The following is an 8,361-nucleotide window of genomic DNA, read 5'->3' on the forward strand; positions in this document are numbered from 1 at the left end:
GACCTCAAACTTTATTGCTGACTTTGAGATTTAGAAATAATATTTGTCGCATTATTAGAAAGCTATTGCTTTTCAGTGACAAATTGTTTTTCATGAGGGGCTATAATCATTAGACCACATTTTGGATTATATTGATTGTTCAAACATGAGATCTAGTCACAATCTTACTATATATTCTTCCCCCAGCCTTCCCTGCTAGATCACACAGTGCTTTATATATCTTTTTATTGTGGAGAACTGCAAGGAAAAGAAACAGTAGCATAGAAGAGTTGCTTTGTGTAATGTTGCAAATTTAATTATATCACCATGATCCTTTGATTTTATTTTAATGACCCATAAGACTTTATGACAAATGCACTATTTATTATATAGTTCATCGATGAAAAAAGGAAAATTAACCCCTAAAAATTTAGGACTTGTTTGACTGTGACAGCTAGGCCTTGATGTTGTTAGGAGCTGAAGTGACCTACAGCGAGGCCACTATGATCTCCTGCTGGATGTAAATCATTTTACAGAATATCAATTTCAGACAAGGTTACTCTGTAACTATAATGAAGTGAAACAAAAACAAGAACAATTCATGACGTGCACTAAGAGAAAAACATCACTGTGCAAACCCTAAAACATCAAACATCCACCTATCCCAGTTTTAGCTTTACTCTTTAGTCTTCTCCCTTCCCAGTAAGATTTGTTTTTACTCAGTCATAGAACTACCCACAGTTCCTGAGAGCATCCAATGACCATCCTGAGACCAAAGCCTCGCTTGTTTGAACCCTCTCCTAAAACACCTACTCACAGCCCAAATCTTGTAAAAAGTTCTTTCTAATATCCTCTTAATGAGACACTCCATGTTTCTGCATGGTGTGCATTCTCCTCCTTGTACTGCATAATAAACCCAAGCCTTTTTAGTACTGTGTTCCTACATATCTTTTCTCTGGAAATACTGTCAGCCAGTTCATTGTAACCTTGCCTTATACCCTTAAAAAAGCAAAACCCAAAACCCCAAAACAGAGAAACAACAACCAAATAACAGCAACAATTAAAACCTATCAAAGTATGTAATTAACCTGGTTATTAAGTCCCAATCAGTGTTGAGCAAATTGTTTCTAGCGTACTTCAACATTCCATCTCACTAGGCATCAGGAAATTGCAACTGAAAACAAAAAATTAATTCTGGCTACTGTCTGCAAAACCACTTTTCTAAAACTGTTTAAGAAAATCAAAAGGAGTCTCAAGATAAAAAGAAAAAAAAGAAGATTGTTGGTATGTTATCCTGTCTAGAAATTAGCTTATCAAAAACAGTACTTCCTAACCTCTATCTTGTAAATGATTCTCTATTAATTATCAATTAATACTGGTTCTTCATAAACTCTTCCAAAATAGATAAGGGGAGGAACACTTCCCAACTTATTTTTATGGTGCTAGTATCACCTTGATACCAAAACTAGATAAGGATATCATGAGACAACAAAATTATGTACTATTATCTCTTATGGAGATACAAATCCTCAAGAAAATACTAGCAAACCAAATCCAGAAACACACAAAAATAATTCTACACCATGACCAAGTGGTACATATGCCAGGAATGCAAGGTTTTTTTTTTTTTAAAGATTTTATTTGTTTATTTGAGAGAAAGAGAGAGAGCATGACTTGGGGGGGGGGGCGCAGAGGGGCAAAGCAAACTCTCTGCTGAGTGCATAGCCCCATGCAGGGCTTGATCTCAGGACCCTGAGTTCATGACCCGAGCTGAAGGCAGATGCCTAACTGACTGAGCCACCCAGGTGCCCCAATGCAAGGTTATTTTAATATCCAAAAATCAATTGATGTAATACATCATGCTTATAGAAAAAAAAATCTCACGTGATCATCTCAATAGACAAAGAAGAAACATTTGATAAAATCCAAAATTCTTTCATGATAAAACGCGCTAAAAAATTAAAAAAGAATACAAGGTACTTCTCCAACCTTATAAAGGGTACCTACTAAAATTCCACAGTTAACATTATACTTAATGGTAAAAGACTAAGATTAGGAGCAAGACAAGAGTTTGCCATCTTGCCACTTCTATTCAACATTGCACATGAGATTCTAGCCAGGGCAACTAGGCAAGAAAAATAAATAAAAGGTCTCCAGATTGGAAAGTTAGAAATAAAAATATCTATATCTCCAGATGACTTGATTTTATATATAGAAAGGAATTCAACAAATAACTGTTAACACTAATAAATGATTTTGGCAAAGTTTCAGGATATAAGATTATACAAAAACCAATTGTGGGCACCTCGGTGGCTGTCTGTTAAGCGTCTGCCTTCAGCTCAGGTCATGATCCCAGGGTCCTGGGATCGAGTCTCGCACTGGGCTCCCTGTTCAGTGGGGAGTCTGCTTCTCCCTCTACCCTTCCCCCTTGCTTGTGATCTCGCTCTCTCACTCTCTCTCTCAAATAAATAAATAACATCCTAAAAAAAAAAACAATTGCACTTTATATACTTGCATTAAATAATTTAAAAATTAAATTTAGAAAACAATACCATTTATGATAGCATTAAAAAGAATGAAATACTCAGGTATAAATTTAACAAAAGAAATGCAGAGCCTGTACTCTGGAAACTACAAAACATTGCTAAATAAATTTAGAAAGATCTAAATAAATGGGAAAAACATGCTATGTTCATGGGTTAAAAGGCTTAACATTGTAAAGTGGCAAAACTCTGCAAACTGATCTACAGAATCACTGAGCTCTCTATCAGAATTTCAGCTGACTTCTTTGTATAAATTAATAGATGATTCTAAAATTTGTATAGAATACAAGGGACCCAGAATAGCCAAAACAATCCTGAAAAAAACAAAGTAGGATGAATCGAGCTTCCTGATTTCAAAACTTACTTTACAGCAACAGTAACGAAGACATGGCAGTACTTGCTCAAGAATAGACATACAGATCAATGGAATAAAATTGAGAGTCTGTATATAAATCCATATATCTATGGTCAAATGATTTTTGACAATAGTGACAAAACCATTAACAGGAGAAGAACAGTATTTTCTTTCTTTTTGAAAAAGATTTATTATTCATTTTATATATAGAGAGACAGTGTGCATGAGCAGGGGAGGGTAAGAGAGAGAAAGACAGAGAAGCAGACACTTTGCTGAGTGCGGAGTGGGAAGCAGAGCTTAATCCTAGGACCCTGAGATCATGACCTGAGCCAAAATCAAGAGTCAGAAGCTTAACTGACTGAGCCACCCAGGTGCTCCAAAGAATAGTATTTTTAGTAAATGCTACTGAGATAACCAGATAGCCACATGCAAAGGAATGAAATTGGACATTTATCTCACATCATATGTAAAAATTAACTCAAAATGGATAAAAGACCTAAATGTAAAAACTAAAACTATAAAACTCTTAGGAGAAGAAATCATAGGGATTAATCTTTATAGCCTTGGATTTAGCAAAGAATCCTTAGATAAGATACTAAAGCTTGAGTAACAAAAGAAAAAAATGACTTAAAAATACATAAATTGAGCATAAAAATTAAAAAATTTTGTGTTACAAAGGACACGATCAAGAAAGTTAAAAGACACAAACTGGTGGTTACCAGATGGGAGGTGGGTGGCGGATGGGTGAGATAGTTGAAGGGAATTGAGAGTACACTTATTGTGATGAGCACTGAGTAAAGCATAGAATGGTTGAATCACTATATTGTATACCTGAAACTAACATAAAATTGTATGTTAATTATACGGGAATTAAAAAAAAAGGAAAGCTAACAGACAGCCCACAGATTGGGTGATAAAGGACTTGTATCCAGAAAATACAAAGAACTGTTACACTTCAACAACAAAAAGGCAAATAACCCAATTAAAAAAATTGGCAAATGATCTAAATGGTTATTTGTTCAAGGAATTTATAAATTTATGTTTATATATGAATGATGTAAATATAATTATATAAACATAAATTTGGACAAAAGAAGCCACAGAAAACTATGGTATGATTCCATTTTTATACTATACAAAAAAAACCACACACACAAAAAAACACCATCTTGTACTATGGTGATAAACGTCAGGACAGTGGGTACCTTTGTTGGGGCAGAAACAGAAAGGCAGAACAGGAGAGCTTATCAGGGTGCTGGTAATTTCTTTTTTCTTGATGTTGGTGCTGTTACAGAAATGTTTATTTTATAAAAAATTCATTGAGCTATGCACTTATCGTAAGTGCACTGATCTGCATATGCACTTGCATTAATAAAGGCACTGCAAATGGATGTTGATAGATGTACATTAAAGAAGCTCTGTGAGTTAAATTAAGCTTGAGAAACACCAACACATATAACAGTGTATTTTTCAATAGGGTGGTCTTTGATTATATGTGGTTTTCGTATTTTCCATTTATATTACGCCACATTCTAGAAAGGATTGAAGCTGGGTTTAAGAGGCTAAACGAAAGTAGAGCAAGACACAGGTGAAAAAGAAGAAAAGTAGAGGTAGGAAGTAGAAGCCTATGATCACAATTATGTGTATTTATAAGTTATTTGCATTTCTTTCATCAGTCTTGCTTTCTTCTGCATGTCTCATTAACTATTTCTTTTATTCAGCTTGGTGTATAGATAGGTAATAAGGAAAGTAAAGGGAATACTCATAATCTGTTCACTGTTAGAATTTTACCTATTTTATATTTATCCAAGTAAAATCCAAAGAATCTCCTCTGAGAGGGTCTGAGGGGGACAGTGGGATAGTGTGAGTCTTTAGCAAGGAGAGAAGTTCTGAGAGGGTGTATCCTCCCCTACACGGGGGCAGCCCTTGCTGCCCTCTGTCCTCTGAGCTCCCACAGCCCTCGCCTTTACCACCACTTTCGGTATTCATTAAACATGGTCTTGCTACATTAAAAAAAAAAATTGTCCAAATTTCTGCCATTTGCCAATGTTTTATACTATCATGAGTCTCATATACTATGTTATTAAAGAAAACCCCATCAAAACAGTGTTGGTATCTCAGACTGCCAAATATTAATTCCTTTCTTTCCAGGCAAATGTTCAGTTTCTGCTGTTGTAACTTCAGAGCTGGGTCAGCCTGAAAAAGATTGAGTATAACTCTATCTTCTCTGCACTGGGAGGAGGTCTCCCACCATAGCCCCTCATCCCCTGAAAATGTATGCCTGTGCAAGGTTCATCTCCACCCCTTTCTTGGTCAGGAGCACCTCTCAGCTGTTTAGCTGAACACTGTCTGCAGTGGTACTAAAACCACCAGAGACAACAACAGATGAGAGCCTCAGCAGCTTGGCAGCCCTACGTCCCCTGACCTCACTTATTCCCAGCTGCAGCTTCAGAAGCAGTGCCATTTCCAGGGACTCAGACACAGCAGCCAAGTTCACTGGGGCCGGGGCTGCCACGGGAGAAGGGGCTGGCTCTGGGGCTGGAACTGGGACTATGTTTGGGAGCCTCATCATTGGTTATGCCAGGAACCCTTTTCTGAAGCAACAGCTCTTCTATGCCATTCTGGGCTCTGCCCTCTCAGGGGTAGGGGGTTCTTTTGCCTGATGGTGGCCCTTCTCATTCTCTTCCCCATGTGAAGGAGCCATCTCCACCCACCATAGGTCTTTCTGCAGTGTCTCAGCTGCCCTGTATGTTCCTTTTCCTATGCCTCCCCAGGCAGTCTGGGAAAAGTGGTTGGCTCAGGATCTGACAGAGGAAAGACAAATAAATGCTGTATTAATAAGGAAAAAAAAAGATCAAGTATATGGTCAAGGCTTGTTTTCAGGTGACATCTATTATTCAAGTAAAAAGTGAAAGAATGATAACAAGTGCTTTTATCATATGCCGCATGTCGGGAGAATTCCGCTGTCATTTTTCATGAAGGCGGATCCTCACTACTTTCAACCCTTATAGTTCTGTACATTTCTTTAATCTATCTGTAGATTTCACTACTCTAAGGCAGTGATTCTACAATATCAAATGAATAAATCCCTTTATTCCTGTTTGTTGTTAATAGTCTTAGCAGCCATGTTTCAATTGAATTCAGCTATGAGTCTTTTTCTCTTTTTATAACTCTGTGTTCAGTCATATGCTAGGTACCCTGAATAGATATTTAAGACCTCTGCCTTTATGTAACTTGCATTCTAGGGATACCTGGGTGGCTCAGTCTGTTGAGCGTCTGCCTTCGGCTCAGGTCATGATCCCAGGGTCCTGGGATCCAGCCCCGCATCGGGCTCCTCGCTCCATGGGGAGCCTGCTTCTCCCTCTGACTGCCTCTCTCTCTCTCTCTCTCTCTGACAAATGAATAAATAAAGTCTTCAAAAAATAACTTGCATTCTCATTGAGCACCTATGGCACCTACACAAAAACAATAAAGTATGACAGGGTTCATTTCCGTCCATGCCCTACCAGTGCTAGTACAGGTGGCAAGGACTGCTTTCTTTGAAAACCCTTCATTAAGACCAGCATGATGGGCTTGACAGCTTTGTGTTCTCATTATCTTGATAAAATGTAGCAAGTGATTGGCTCAGGGATTTTGCTGATGGACAACGGAGCCAAGGTTGAAGTTTCCCTTGCTTTCAAAGTTTGCTTTGCATTTGCTTGGGTTTGATTTTATTTTTCATAACATTGTGTGGTTCTCCTGACCTCTTGCTTCAATCTACAGCTACTGTCAAATACATAAATAAGCAGACATCTTAGCTCTAAGAAGCAAGACAAATGATTCCTCTGATTCAATTGGTCTGAGGACACAGACAGGATTATGCTTGCTACTACTTTTTCTTCATTTCCCAAGATGATTCATTTATTGTCAGTATTTGAGAGAGAGTGTATGTGTATTTAATTGTGACATACACCCAAGGCTGAGAAGATAGCCTGGTAACAGCCACTTGCAGTAGACTCATCTTTAAACAGATGAAAAGAATTGGAGTTAACATCTTAAATTGAAAAAAAAATACATTAGATAAAGTCCTTTATTTACTCTTTTGCAATTCAAAGAACCCCCTTAGCAGAGTTGAGAGGCTTACCTTCTATTCCTGATCCTGCTAGAAAACTAGCCATCTAACCCTTTTGGCCTTCAGATTTTTTTTTTTTTTTTAAGATATTATGTATTTATTTGAGAGAGGAGAGAGAGAGAGAGAGAGAGAATGAGTATGGGGAGGAGCAGAGGGAGAGGGAGAAGCAGACTCCCCACTGAGCAGGGAGCTGGACATGGGGGCTCAATCCCAGGATCCCGAGATCATGACCTGAGCCGAAGGTAGACGTTTAACCGACAGAGCCACCCAGGCGCCCCACAGATTTTTTTTCTTCCTTCCTCCTCCTCCTCCTTCTTCCTCTTCTTCTTCTTCTTTGCATTAATGGCTTTAAGTTATTTTAAAAGTCTAATTTCTGCTTACCTTCTACAATTACAATTTAGTGGCTACCTAATAGGCAATAAAGTAGGCTTTATTTGTACCATCTTGCTTGAACCTCCTAATGATCCTAGGAAAAGGGTTTTACAGGTTATCTCCATTTTACAGATGAACCAATTGTAGCAGACATGAGGAAACATCTTGTTCAGAGTAACATAGCTAGCTGGGCAGTGCTGGAGCCAGAAATCCAACCCATTCTGTGTGACTGCAAAGTCTTTTGTTGGTTCCCCTCCATTAAGTAATCCTACTTTTATGAGAGGCAGTCCACTTTCTTCTTTAAAAGCATGCATTCTGGAGTCAGCCTGCAGGGGCAAAACCCAGCTCTGTTGCTCACTCACTATGCAACCTTTAATAAGTTATTCTACTCTAGTCCAGTTTCATAGTCTATGAAAGGAGGTAGTAATTGCTCCTTCTATATCAGGTTGGCATGAGGTTTCAAGTTAGTATACACAAAGCACTTAGGCCAAAGCCTGGTACAATTAGCACTCCTTTGGTGATACCCACTGCTATTCTTTCCCTTGCTTTTACATCAAAAGACAAGCCATGGGATTAAAATCAATTGGTATATAGAAGTGGTTCGATTACATCAAATACATCTCTGTTCACTTTGCATGACAAAATAGTCTAGTTCCTGTTTTAAATTGGAACTCTGCAAGTCAAATGGAATTTCAGTCATCCCATAATAGCCTTGCAAGATTTGATTTAAAAATTAAAATGAAAATCTCTTTATGCTGTACATGGCTTTACCAGGGCTTCTAACGCCTATCAATTATATGGTAATGTCCATTGTCATGGTGAATCATTTAGAGTAGACATTTAAATGGATGGCAGCACTTGATGAGACGCATTGCAGGGCAGAGTGTAGAGTATGCCCACGAGTGTGCAACCATGCACGCACATAACTGGGATGAGGTCCAGAATGCCTGTGTGCCAGTCCTAACTCTGCTGATCCCTTCTAATAAATGTATGAAAAAATC

General features: G+C 38.1%; 1 pseudogene; it reads left to right on the forward strand.

Annotated features, from left to right (window-relative positions):
* Positions 1-5,138: 5,138 nt before the first annotated feature.
* LOC118523902 (ATP synthase F(0) complex subunit C2, mitochondrial pseudogene) lies at positions 5,139-5,572 on the forward strand (annotated as a pseudogene).
* Positions 5,573-8,361: the final 2,789 nt, after the last annotated feature.

Source organism: Halichoerus grypus, chromosome 10 (genome assembly GCF_964656455.1).
Source record: "Halichoerus grypus chromosome 10, mHalGry1.hap1.1, whole genome shotgun sequence".
Classification (NCBI taxonomy): Eukaryota; Metazoa; Chordata; class Mammalia; order Carnivora; family Phocidae; genus Halichoerus; species Halichoerus grypus.